The sequence below is a fragment of the Microtus ochrogaster genome, unplaced genomic scaffold (genome assembly GCF_000317375.1).
Source record: "Microtus ochrogaster isolate Prairie Vole_2 unplaced genomic scaffold, MicOch1.0 UNK8, whole genome shotgun sequence".
NCBI lineage: Eukaryota > Metazoa > Chordata > Mammalia > Rodentia > Cricetidae > Microtus > Microtus ochrogaster.
In genome coordinates this window covers 5,029,566-5,043,440 of record NW_004949106.1, presented here as the reverse complement: position 1 = coordinate 5,043,440, position 13,875 = coordinate 5,029,566, and the positions used below count along the sequence as shown (strand labels likewise).

Below are 13,875 nucleotides of genomic sequence, written 5' to 3'. Positions count from 1 at the left end.
GGCTCCCGAGAAGCCGCGTTCACGTGGGAGCCTGTCCACATGGGCCGAGTTGCAGGAGCTGGGCACGTGGAAGCCATCTCGCCGCAGGACGCCCCGCCACCGGTTGGGAAGGGTCCCCCACCCCCCAGCCCCACGAGTGTCTGCTCCAACAGTGTGACACAAAGCACGAGTTCAGAGACAACGGCCTTCTAGAAACTTTCATTTATGTCTGCATTGTTAAGTGCGGTCACTGGCGGGTGACAGGTTTCTTTCATGTTTTCTTTTGGATGTATCTAGTGATAAAAAAGTGATACAAGACCTTGAGGCTGAGAATTGTAACAGTACGGTCCGGAAGCCGTAACAAAGCAAGACTACCGTGTCCAGTGTCAGACTAGGATCCCCTGTTCCCCACGTACCCCGTGAGTCATCGGGACATTGGGAGTCCGTCCCACACACCCCACTTCCGGTGTGCGTGGAATGTTACACTGGGAAGAAGGACACATCGGTGTTGAGTGCTGCGAAGAAAACGGAATTTTTCTCAGCGTATGTGTGTTTTCCAGACTAAAGGGTTCAGATGGTGACTGTAGATACGGATACAATGAGTTGTTAGTTACATTGAAACAGTTACAGGGAAACGACGTGTTTGTGGCCATACTTTAATAAAACCTCAAATAACCCATCCATCTGGCCTGCCTACTGACTAACTTCAGGCTAGCAAGACTTTAAGTTCTTTGTATCCCTGTCATCTTGGCCTGTGTTCAAAAACTGCTTCCCCACCTGAAAGTAAATTTCAGTGCCTTTAATCTCTCCCCAAATTGACAGAACCGAATTCTACCGACTAATGAGGGCGAGAATAACCTGGATGCTTCTTAAAATAGGTGGGAAGGTGTTTCCTTATGCGACACCTGCAGGCACACCCAGACCTGTAAACCCAGCGAATTTGGGAGACCGAGGAAGGGAGCTGTCAAGTTCCAGTTCTGGAATCTGTCTCAAAAAAGTTTAAAAAAAAAAAATCTCATAGCTCAGTGACTCAGAGACTTGCTCAGGGCTTCCACGAACCTGGGCTCAGTCCTCAGTACTACAAATAGCATGCACGTGTGTGTGGCCGTGTGCATGCTTACGGGCATGAGCTGTGCAGGTGAATGCCCTTCACTTGAAATGCAGTTAAGAAATATTTCCAAGTTTTGTGTCCGGATTTGGGGATATTTCTTGTGCCCAGGTCTAAACACGAATTGCAGTTTTGTTTTGTGTAGGCCAAGTGCCCAGACACTGAAGGTAATTTTACAATATTTTTTCTGCATGCGCAGTTTGCGGCCTATGCAAACGTGAGGTGTGGACGCTAGCCCAGCTACTGCGTGTTGGTTCCCACAGCACTGTGGGTTTGGTAGCACCTCAGATTTTATACTCAAGTGCTCCCAGCCTTAGGTCTTCCCGTTACGGTTTATAGTCCACTGATAGCCTGTAAACTGCTACCATCTTTCCACGGTTTTGTTCAGACTTTCGGTTTTGATCCGTAGTTTACCCGTGTAGCCGTTGTGTACCTGGAACTCAGGATTCTTGGGAGTCACCGCGGCGCTCTCCAAATTTTGAGGAGGCCTAATGTTTAGCATGCAGGCAGTGCTCTAGAAAGGCTCAGTGATGTATGAGACGATACGGTGTGTGCAGCAAGGGAAATCAGCAGTTGAGCTGATCCTGAGTCTGTTCACGTGGTATTGCCCTCGCCCCTTCTGAACCCTGGGTATTGAGCAGTCCTAGGATAAATTTAGGAATTTGGAGTGAGGCTGAATATTTAAAACCTGGATTTACTGTTAACTAATTTGGTTACCTTTACAAGTTGCTTTAGACTGCGAACTTAGACTGTTATAAAACCCACCACAGGAGTTTAATATGGCCATTAATAATGAACCAAAGAGCTGATCCTCTAAGCTTTTGTGCGTCCAAACTTTAATTATTGAACTTACTTTCTCTTTCTTCTTTCCTGCTAATTGATTAGCCCCAGGATGATACTTAAGGATTTCTATTTAGGTCATTGAGAGGGCACACTCTTATGCCCATAACTCATAGCTAGTAACTGATAACTGTAGATTTGTTTTTGCCTTTTTTCATTTTTTTTTATTCTGTAGTTACATGTGTATGGGCTATTTTTAATTAAAAATTATTTTTACGGAGTCAGATTCCTGAAGGGAAGCATCTACCCCACAGCTTTCTGTTAGAAAGTGTCCGTGTGCCATGACTCATCCAATAGATAGCTTTTCTGTCAGGGTTAAACCTAGCTTTGATTTAAGATCCCGGGGATAAACATGCTCACAGTGCAGTGCCTGCTTCAGGAGTGGAGGTGCAGCAGAGTTTTGTATCAGTGGGACACTGTCACTATCACATTAAAAAGCAATATACACAAATTGAACAAAGTAGACAACTGAAAATGGAAGAAAAATACTGGCAATCAAAACAGCTGTTTAATCACAGTGGTTTACTTGTAAACCACCTTCCATTAGAGTGTAATTCGTATTAAAAATATACAGAAGGCTGGGGGCTTGTAGGCAGCGTAGCCGACTCCTAGGTTCTATCTCTAGCCCTACAGCCGACTGAATAAATACAGTCAGTCTGTCTTTGAGTTAGCTGCCTGGTCTAATCCTCAGCAGTTTGCTGCCCCCTAGTGTTTGATTTACCTTGACGTTTCTTGGCACCTGCCCTCTGGACTAAAATTAAAACCTGCCTTCCTGTAGATGTACCTATGGATTTCCTCTAGCTGATTGCTGCTGCCAATACAAATGTGTACCTACTTTTTTCCCCCAAACTGATTGTGTTCCCATACATTTAGTCCCTCGTTTTCCAAATATGGAAAAATAGATGCAAAATCAAGTTACCTTTCAAAAGAATATATAGGCTTTTCTTTTTAAATTGCAAAAGCAATTTGTTAAAATTAGAGGTATTTGAAGTTAGCTTTGTATATGAGTAATGTCAATATTATTCATTTAAGCTGGGCTTTTTGTCTTGAAAAGGCTTGTTAAGCTTTCTGGCTTAATTTTTCCCATCTAACTTTATGTTGTACTGATAATAAAGTTTGAAAATGTTCTATTCACGTGGTGGCCTTGTTTTTAAAATTAAGTAATTTTTGAATAAAAGAAAGTCTCTAGTTTCTTATTTTGACACTTGTTTCTACTCTTTAAGATCCGTGGGTGGGTTACAGTCATGTTTAGATTTTTTTTGAAACAAGGAAACCTTTTACTTCTCAATAAAAACTAACTGGAACATCTAAAAGTGTTCAATAGGTATAAAATAATACATAACGGAAGTGAAAAGGTTTAAATAACAGCAAAGTTACTGAAATTATTCCCAGACTCTGTAGGTCACCCATATTATTTAGAAATGTTAGAAAATAACCATTTAGTGTTGTATCACAAATAGTATTGAGTTTATTTTCCTAATTCGTTTGAATAGAACATACTCAGGATTACAGGGACTGGATACTTACTGAACTTTTGAAAGTTAAAAGATGTCCTAACAGGATGATAGCAGCAGCTACAGGTTTATGCAGCTGTAAGGATAACATCTTATTTGAGTGGGTGTTTATTTTTGTTATTGGGGGGAAGAACTATAAGTTAATAGTAGAAGATTTTGTAATTACCCATTTTAATAATTACATTTTATAGTTCCTGTGAAAGATGCTGCTTTGCTACCAAAAGGAAGGGAGATGTCAGCTAGAACTCGTCCTTGAGTTAACATCGCCAACAGGAAATAATCTTGTCCTTACTCTACATTCGAATTTTCGCTTGACTCCGAAAAGGCTTAGGCGTTGCAAGAACTCTAAGAGTTGTAAGGAGGCCAGTTTCTTCATCCTCGTTCATCTGAGACTTAGTGATCAGTTCAGGATTCAGACTGATGGAAGCGTTAGAAACCCTCAGCTGTGGTGTGGTGCTAAATGTATTTTCTGCTGTGCTACTGATGTCAAAGGAGACATTGCAGATGGCTTTTTACACATCTAAAATGTTTGTGAACTCACTGTTACATATTTTGTGAATTTCCAAACAGTTTCTCCTGAATTAGTTTCTAATTCAGTTTCTAGGGTGTTTGTTTTTATGTGAACTAAACCCGGGCCACAATGGGACAAATTCGTAAACTTGCTTTCACGTGGCTTCGTGGTTTGTGTCTGTCACCCGTGGCTGCCTTCGTGGCGGCACTGAGGAAGCTGTGCTGGAGGCAGCAAGCCCACAGACTCTGGCTTCATTCTGACCAGCTCACGTCTGCCAACCGTTGGATATATTCTTGATACTCTTACCATTATTCTACATGTCGCTTTTAAGTGTTTCCTGGTAGAATACTTTATTAATAAAGCTACTTACATTTAAGAATCATGCAAGAAATTCCAAAATCTTCCTAGGCATGGTTGCGTACATGTGGAAACATCAGTAATGACTTTGAAAATATGCTGTAACAGAGCTGAAAATGTGACATAGGCCTAGAAAAAGTAACCCATGTTGATGGAACTATTGATACATCAGGAATAATTGTTAAAAACTAAAGCAGGCACTTGGGCTACTTCCAAAGTAACAGTCCTGTTACTGAGAGTGCTGTAGTTACACTGTTGACAGCAGTGTAACAGAGCTGAGTCTCGACTTTCTCTGTTAAATAATCTGAGTGCAAGACTAAACAGTGTTCAGATTTTGCAATTATTTCTCATCATGGACTTAATTACAGGCAAGTATCCAGAAATAATGGATACATTAGAAGTAAGGTGTATATTGCAGTTAGAAGTACCTAGACTTGTAAAGTTCTCAGCTGGTGTGATCTCTCTACGTGCGCTAGCCATTTGTGGGCTCATTAGCTAAATGTTTTCCAATTTCATTGATTTTCGGGGTTTTCCTAAACTCACATGGTTTTATGAAGTGTCTTTAAGGGTAGAGGAAGTCTCCTATAGCCTCTCTCATATTCTTCTACCCAGACGTCAGGCACCTTTAGTGCCTGTCTCCGGGTCACAGGTTCGCAGCCCGGCTCCAGCCTGGCATTGCCTGTTGTAAGTCTTCCCACTCTGCATGCCTTCCGTTTCCTGTCCTGGTTCCTTACGTCAGTTTGTCGTGTGGTTTGGAAGATTATTTAGTGTTATGTTTTTATGATGCAAGTGTTAACTACAATTGACCCATTATGGGAAATAATGACTTTGTCTTTTCTGCAGTATTTTCTTTTCCAACCTTACTATTTTCTCAGACATCATCCTTGTTACTTCTCCTATATATTAAAATCTTATCAGCTCTGTGTTTTGGAATGTGTTGCAAGAGGAAAATTAATTTCTTAAGTCTTTGTGCAGAAATAATTAAGCCTGGTAATAAACATGTTATTAGTTATTGACAGATTAGTTTGGCATTTGGATGTGTTTTCGTAGGAGATTGCTAAATGTTTGAATCATGTCATCTCACTTTGCCCAACAATTACAGGACCCTAGTAGCTCAAAATAACTGCAACAATGGTAAAAATTAATGGGCCAGAGAACTTTCCTACCAGAGAAGTAGCCTCTGTGTGGCCATCAGCATCAGAGCCTGTCCATGTTAGATAGCATCACCCTGGGCTCTGTGGTCGCTGCCCCACCTCCTGACCTCAGAAGGAGCATTTTGACTGGCAGTTCTTAGGAATGGCAAGATGGTGTAACATCAGGGAAATATAACAGTGACACCGTGGTGAAAAGAAAAAATATGGAGGGGGAGGAAATATGGGTGCCATGGTGAAGACCCGGGCAGTGGTGGTTCTGGGATCGAAGGCATCTCCTCCTGAGGAATGTTTTCGTAAGGATAACTGTGCACATGCAAGGGAGTGGAAGCCTTTACTGAAGAGTAAATAAAATCATACATCTAAGTAGCCGTGAAAGCGTTTCAGGAATTGACGTCAGAAAGGCGTCTCCACCAGTGAGATTTTACTCATCTCAGGTATTCTCTGTATCACCAATAGGAAAGACTAGCAAACATTGTTATCTTCCTACAGTATGCATCAGGGTCCCCGTAACAAAGGGTCAGAGTGCAGAAATGAAGGTAGTTGTCCAGACATTTAATGAGAAAGTCAGTGTTCAGAATACTAGAAATGTTGGCTTGATGTGCTGTTTATCGGAGTATTAGTTAGGTGTGTTGCTTAGTGAGGTGCCTTCAATCAAAACATAGATGTTTAGAGTCTAATTTTAAGTTACAGAGTTATGCTCAAGCTCAGTGAACACGTCTGTGTTGTCATGTGAGTGAATCTCAGTGGGGAGATTAAGAGATTCCGTCAACTGTGCTTACTTCTTTTTCCATTTAGTTACTGAAAGTTTAATTGGCATTCTACATTGTGAGCATGGCTTCAGGGGGTTACAGAAACAATCCATCCTGCTGCAGGAGGATTCTGGTTTCTGCTGAGAACTCAGTACTGCAGTGCTGTATCCTCGGAGTGATTCTGTAATGTCAGGAAGCTGGTGTGTTGGGATGAGTCCTTCCTACTGCTGAAGTTGAATGGACCTGATATGCCTTGGCTGTGTTAGTTGGTCCTGCTTGTGCCCTTGAAATGTTTTGATAACATTTTATTAAAGCCATTACAAAGGGTCTTTTCTCCCTAGTTTTGTACTTTGTATAATTTTAAGTCAAGGGAGCTGGAGAGATGGCTCAGAGGTTAGGAACACTGACTGCTCTTCCAGAGGTCCTGAGTTCAATTCCCAGCGACCACATGGTGGCTCACAACCATCTACAATGAGATCTGGTGCCCTCTTCTGGCCTGCAGGCACACATGGAGGCAGAACACTGTGTACATAATAAAATATTTTTTAAAAAATTTAAGTCAAGCAATAATGTCACATGTAATAATATTAGTGTCTTAACTGCTTTCCAGAGCAGTTTAGGATGCATTGTGTTAGTTCCCTTAGTAGATGAGCTTTATTGAGGACAGACAGTGGCAGTGTTGGGGTAAATATATATATATATATACATATATATATATATATATACACATATTTAAAAAATAGTTTTTCTGAGTGCTTGTCTGCAGTGCTCTATACATGATGGCGCATCTGTGAATGCATCAGAAATGGGGATGACCTCCAGGGAGCACCACCGTTCATAGCTCGCACTTAAGTAACATTTACATAATGCAAGTTAGGAAAATAAAAATGAAAGCCTTTTACCGCTTAAAAATGTTGTATGACTTTTTATTTTGTTCTTAGTTAACTGTGAAACAAGCAGAGATCAGTGGCCTCACGTTCTAAGTGATAAGATTTTAAATTATTATTTACCTAAGGATTCATAACTAATAGGCAATCTAGTCTTTAACAAATCTTTCAAAAAGTTATTTTAATATATAAATTTATATTTATATATAACTTTGTTTTATGTGTGTGTGTGTGAGTGAGCTGTACACAGTACCTGTGTAGAAATCAGAGGACAGCTTTGCAGAGTTGCTCTCTGCTGAGACTCACACTGAGGCTGTTGGGTTTTCTTGCAGCGCCCTCTTCTGTCCGCAGCCCTCCCGACAGCCCTGACCCCTGCCTGATGTTCCTTCCGCACCTGCAGGCCCACTCACCTTTCCCGAGGATGTCATTGTTGATTGACTATCCCGGCTTTCATGAAGAAGTGCTGTGATGAAACATTGAAAAAAAGTTGGTTTTCAGATTTGCACACTGTAGATACATTGTTACAAGGGATGTTTACATGTTTACTTAAAGGGTAGCATACTTCCATAATCCCAGTTGAGCAGTTCCGTGGTTTTTCTTTGAATTTCTTCCTCCATGCCTTTTGCCTTTCAAAGTAACAACTGAGAACATCAAAAGGGATAGCATAAAGAACTTGTAATACTTTCCTGTTCCTGTTTATTACATGTGTGCCTGAGAGCCAACCGAGGAGAGGCAAAATTCTTTTTCCCCCTTTTTAATTGTTGAAAATGAAAGTTAGATGCCATGTAGAGTTTATGCTGGCCTGATTGCCCTTTCTAGAACCCCAGTGGTGTTCTTTCCCCTGTCAGTCACTTAGTAACTAATTGAATGACTTTGTTTTTTGTTTACATTGTTTTATTGACTAGCTTTTATTAGGACACAGTTGCATTCCCCTTTAAATCCTTCTCTGTGGTGTGCTGAATTGGCCACTTTGCTATAAGATTCAAGTCTGTGGTTTCAAGACTGTGGGCCACCTGGCTGCCAAGGCGGCCAGTTCCACAGTCTTGGTGTCTCATCCTGTATGTCTACCTTCAGTGTTAAATATTCCCCGGGGAGGGGTGTACCTTAAATTTTCTACATTTATGTCTATTTGTATAGGTAAAATATCTATCAGAAGGTTTGTAATAATAACAGTTAGTGTATAAGGCGCTATGTACTATTACTTTACTTGAAAAACTAAAAAGCTGTAACTTGACATTATATAGTAAAAAATTCAATTAAAGAATTTTCTAAGCCTTATGGAAGAACGTCCTGTCAAAGATCTCAAACTCTTTTTATGTAAATTGACACAAATGGTCGTTATTGTGTATAGCCTTGTGTTTTGGTTCACGCATGGCATTGTAAACTGGATAAGCCAGGCCAGTTTACTGACGTTTGCTGAGGTAAGTGTGCCTTCCAGGAAGAGCACTGCAAAGGGGAAGCATTCCTGTGTGTCCTGGTGTGGCGTGTGTGCTGCTGCCTCCTGCTTCGTGTTGTGTAAGGACCCAGTGGCTCCTCCCTTCCGGACAACCGTGTGCTCTGTAGTTATTACATTTAATCGGCACCAGTCTCTTGGTTTTGGGAGTGGCCTGTGGTTATGTAAGACCACTGGGAAAAGTTGACGGGAAGGTGATGTGGAGTTGGAGCTATTTCTACAACTGCTGAATTTTAAACTATTTCAGGATAAAAAAAAAATTTAAACATTTGTCCATGCTGTTTCCAGTTTCATTTTGTTTTTCTGATTCAAAGTGGTAGTCTGTATTTTTGTACGGGCGTTAAAAAGTAAGCATTAGTTGAATGACAACGCACCCACATTTGGGTATAAAATGACAACACACTTGCAGGTGAGCACCCACATCTGGGTATAAAATTCAGCTGTTTTATGCAAAGTGAAGGTGCTCATAGGCCAGCAGCTAGGTGGAGAGAGAACTTAGTAACGAGCCCACGAGCCCACTTGTCTCACGACGCAGCCCAGGTTTACCACCGCTGTACGCACAGTTCAGATGTTAAAACTAAGTATAGGAGGTCGTTAGTGAACTTCTTTTTCATTTCATCCAAAGCAGAATGTTGAGTTTAGAAATATTGTGGTTGTGCAATGATGAAATTGCCTTATTGTAAATTAACCGTCTTAATTAGCAGTTTTGCAGGGATACTAACCTTTCGACTGTGGCGCTGTGCGACAGATCTGCAGGGAACCTGAGCCCCCCACGTTCATGATGACTCCTGCTAGGTTGTTTATTGTCGGAGCTCATCCTGCCATTTGCTGTGCAGTCGGATCCACATTGGTGTCTGCAGAGCACAGAAGTCTTGCCAAGCCAAGACGATCCTCAATTATAAAATCAGTACTCTGAACACATAAAGCCTGAGGAACTCTAAAGCAGAGACATGGTGGGAATATTTTGTTTAAGGCACAGTCAAGTCCTCTGAAGGCCAGTATTTAGGTTGGAGTCATATATGGACTTGTCTGACGTTTTCTACATCCCCTTTTCACCCCCGGGTAGCCTGTGGCAGTTACAGGATTCTCAACTTCCATGGAATGCCTAGGAAGTTCCATAAATTAAAGGTGCGCCTGGATTCCCACCTCCACGTTAGCTGAGGCTGTGGCTGCTTGACAGGGCAGTATCTCCTTCCCCGGCTGCCGAGGGCGAACTCCTGAACCCTTGTTTCCTTTTTTTCCTCCTTCCACTGTCTGAGTTCGAGTCCATCCGTGGCAGGTTGATAGGTTTCAGAATAACCCGAGTAGAGAGACCCTAAACGCTGCCACAGTTAGACTGTTCCTGTGACAGATAGAACTCGCTGATTCCTGAGCTACTGCCTTTGAGAAGGGCTCTCTGCAGAGCATCTTCGCTCAGATGGATTCCTCAAACATATCTGCTGGAGTGCCGAGATGGCCAGAGCGTCCTCCTGGGTCCCTTCTGCTCTTAAGGACCCATCGTTCTCCCCTGAATGTAGTTATCGAGAGGCTGGGGAGTAGACTCCCTGCAACACATTGAGTCCTTTACACGAATGTATAGTGACCCACAACGACATACATTTTATGTATATGATCTAGGTTTTCTGTTCCATGGTGTCATTGTATAGATATTTTCTAATCTACATTTACTACTGCTGGTTCCAATTTATTGAGCAATGAGATAAGGCTCAGTGAACAAGCCGTGTGACACTTGTGTATCACATGAGCGGATGACACAGACCGTCAGCTTACTCCAGCATCTCAGAGAGGAGTGAGAAGCTCATTGTCATGAGTGTTCAAGTAAAATTAATATAATTTTATCTAGCCTGACAGTTTATCTCCGCATTATTCTCTTATTTCAGTGCTTCGGAAATAAAGACAAAACCGTCACAGTTATCAGTAGAAATAGTGTCTGTGTTGGCCTTTACAGGTTACTGACTCTTTCTCATTTGACTATATAAATGTCTAGGTGGGGAAGAAACTATGTGAAATATAACTTTACATTTTTTGATTGATTAATTGATTATGTGTTTGGCTAACAAGGAGGTCACTCAGGCAGGGAGCTTGTTGCTTTGATTAGCATTGCCCCTACACAGCACGGCTCTTCTGCTCGTCTTGTTGTACTTGAGAAGCCAGCATCCTGCCAGGACATGCCCCGTACTTTTCATGGGATATTTCACTTCATTCTAAAAGGTATGCCATGTTTTTAACACACGATTGGTTATTGCCTCGTAGATGTATGTAGTCAGATACCCAGAGTTGCTGACATCCTGTTCCTGCGAGTTGTCAGTGAGCCCTTGTATGGCTTTCCTGTAGTGTCTGTAACAGAGACCTTCAGTCTCCGTCTAAACAGCCTACAGTGGTTTGTTGTCCTACATCCCCGGGCTCAACAAGTCTGAAACCAGGTGACCACAGACTCTGGAAACGTTAAGGGAGAAGCCTTAATTACCGTATTTCCTTTTCCTTCTGGTGTTTCCCAGTTTTTTGGTGGTCTATAGCTTCTAGCCACATCACTAAAATTTAATATTTTTGTAATGGTGACTTTATCAGTGAGACTAGATAAGAAATTGAAGTGCTTGGGTTAAAAAAATCGAATCTCAGTGTAGCTTTGCAATAAAATGTGTAGACTGTAATAATTTTTAGCTCATGTCACCTATAATTCAACCTAACATATTCAGGTAATTATAACCTTTTGGTTGACTACAGTATCTAACGAGGAGTGTTTGATAATTTATTGGTATAAATTGTTAGACCTCAAACTTTAGCTAGTTTCTATCGGACTCAATAAGAAGCTGGATTGAAACACTGTTTGACCAGAACCCAAGACTCGGATGTGGCAGGTCTGAGTAGGGTGTAGTAACTCCTTGACCAGGGTATTCCTGCCTCCAGGAGGATCCTGATGCCACTTAGCACCACCCCTCGCTAACCTCTGTGCAGGTATATGGGGTCAGGAAAACAGCTCCATAACCTAACCCAGGTATATGGGGTCAGGAAAACAGCGACCACTCGCCTCCCGCTACTCCGCGTCAACAGGTGTTAAAGATCTGTCAGGTTACCTCTGGTCAGTTTCCCTCGTCTTTGTGAAAGAAAGAACACACGATGAAATAGTCAGATACGAGTGCTTCTCTCTACTCCAAGTCTCCTCCTCTGTTCCGCAGAAGAGAACTGCTCCAGAGTGTGGTCCTCCCTCTCTCCCTACCCGTGTAAGTCCTAAAAAGGAAAGGTGCTTTTGTGCGTTTTAAATCCCCTGTAAACAGCAGAGTCCATACCTTTCTGCTCCCGGTGGTCTTCTTCCTTTTATGAACACAATGGTTTCATCGAGTCTTTGAAGATCCCAGACAGTGCATTTTGATCATATCCACCCTTCCCCTAGTTCCTCTCAGATCCACCCACCCACCTCCAAACTTGGGACTTGTTTCTTTGTTTTTTTGTTTTGTTTTTTTTCCTCTTTCGGAGATACCTTTTGAACAGAAATCCTTAATTTTAATTGAAGTCAGTGACATCAGTTTTCCTTTTTCTGCGCCTTCTGTCTCCTATCTTGAAGTTCTTAGGTAACTTTCATAGAGCTGCGCTTGCGAGTAACGGTGGTCGGTGGTCACATACGGATTGCTGAGCACCTGAAATACGCTAGTCTGAATTAAGTTGTGCTCTACAACATGCTGATGTAAAATGCCTGCATCAGTTCCAATACATAGTAGTAACAGGATGTAAAATACCAGTTAACGAGTTTCAGATGTGAATTAAAATGTAATATGAAATTAGTTTTGCATGTTCAGAAGAGTTCCAAATGCCAAAGCCGGCTCACATTCTGTTTCTGGAATCTCGAAGTGTGCTGTTGGGTGGACTTACCTAGTCACAATTGTCTTCTGTGTCCACTCCACCCAAGACCGCGGCCCTCAGATGCATGTGGAGGGCCAACGTTGTAAATGTGACTGATACCCGAGAAGCTGAAATTCAGATTCACATTTAATTCATTTAGAGTTGAGTGCCCGCCTTCAGCTGGCGGCTCCTGCAGTGACTGACATTTTTGGACACTCCTGTTTTAGCATTTATAGTCTGGGTTTTGCCTCCCATTTTATCAGCACTTGACTGTGTGTGGTGTCAGATCTTGTGCAAATTGAGCCAACAGACAACAAGGAAACAGTATTCTTTTTAAGACTATTTTTTCTTTTGGCATATTCCCTTTTTTTTTCATTTTTACATTTTTAATCTCTGTCTCTCTTGTGTGTGTGTGTGTGTGTGTATTGTGTGTGTGTGTGTGTATGTATTGTGTGTATGTGTGTGTATACAAATGCCAGACATGCCTCTAGAGGTTGGAGGATAAACTTGCAAAATGTGGATTCTGGGGATTTAACTCAGGCTATTAGGCTTGGCAGCAAGCTCCTTTATCCACTGAGCCATCTAGTTGGCCTTCCTTTGGTCTGTTTTTGCACCAGATACCTACCACACTGTCTCTAAGAACTAATTGAATACGTGTTCCTGTCTGTTTTCTTCCTCAAGCTTGTCATAGCCACTCTTGACGCTGTCTGTTTTCACAGAAATGTTACATACAGCTCATTGCTTTTCACAAAATAACTTCTAGGATTTTGACTGAGATTGTATCGGATAAACACTTCATCCACTCAAACGTAGGATAGTCTTCTATTTACTTAAGCCTTCAATTTGTTCAGTAAAGTGGGAACCTTTTCTACATACAGTCCTTAGACTTTGTTAAATTTATTCCTGGCTATTTGTTGGCTATTAATAAAGGTATTAGTTACTAGTTTTCATGCTCTAGTTTTTGTAGTATATAGACATACATTTGAACTGGGGATGATGGCGCTCGCCTTTTATCTCAGCATTCACAGGAGGCAGAGGCAGGTGGATCTCTGAATTCAAGGCCAGCCTGGCCTACAGAATGAGTTCCAGGACAACAAAGGCCACACAGAAAAACCCTGCCTTCAGAAACAAAAATAAAAATAAACAAAAAATACATTTGATTTTAAGTTATTTTTCTTATATCAAGCAACTGTAGAAAGTTACTTACTCTTGGATTTTTATTTTATCTAATTCTAAGCATCTGTTTGTAATGAGAAATTTTTCCTGATTTTTAAAAACAATTTTAGTGATTTTTTTAAAAGATCTATTATGTGTGCATATCTCTGTGGGGAGATTTATGTGTGTGTTCAGTTAGCCCACGGCAGCCAGAAGAAGTCATTATCTTTCCCTGGAGCTGAAATATCCTCAGATTGTAAGCTGCCTGGTGCCACACAGCTCGGGACTGGCTTGGGTCCTCTGCAAAAGCAATCTGTCATCTGTCTGTCTG

The 13,875-nt window shown here is 41.6% G+C and overlaps 1 protein-coding gene across 2 annotated transcripts in view; it reads left to right on the top strand.

The window, feature by feature from the left end:
- The window catches only part of Slc39a10 (solute carrier family 39 member 10), a 113,022-nt gene that overhangs the window by 75,010 nt on the left and 24,137 nt on the right, over window positions 1–13,875 (top strand). The gene's annotated exons all lie outside the window — the stretch shown is intronic.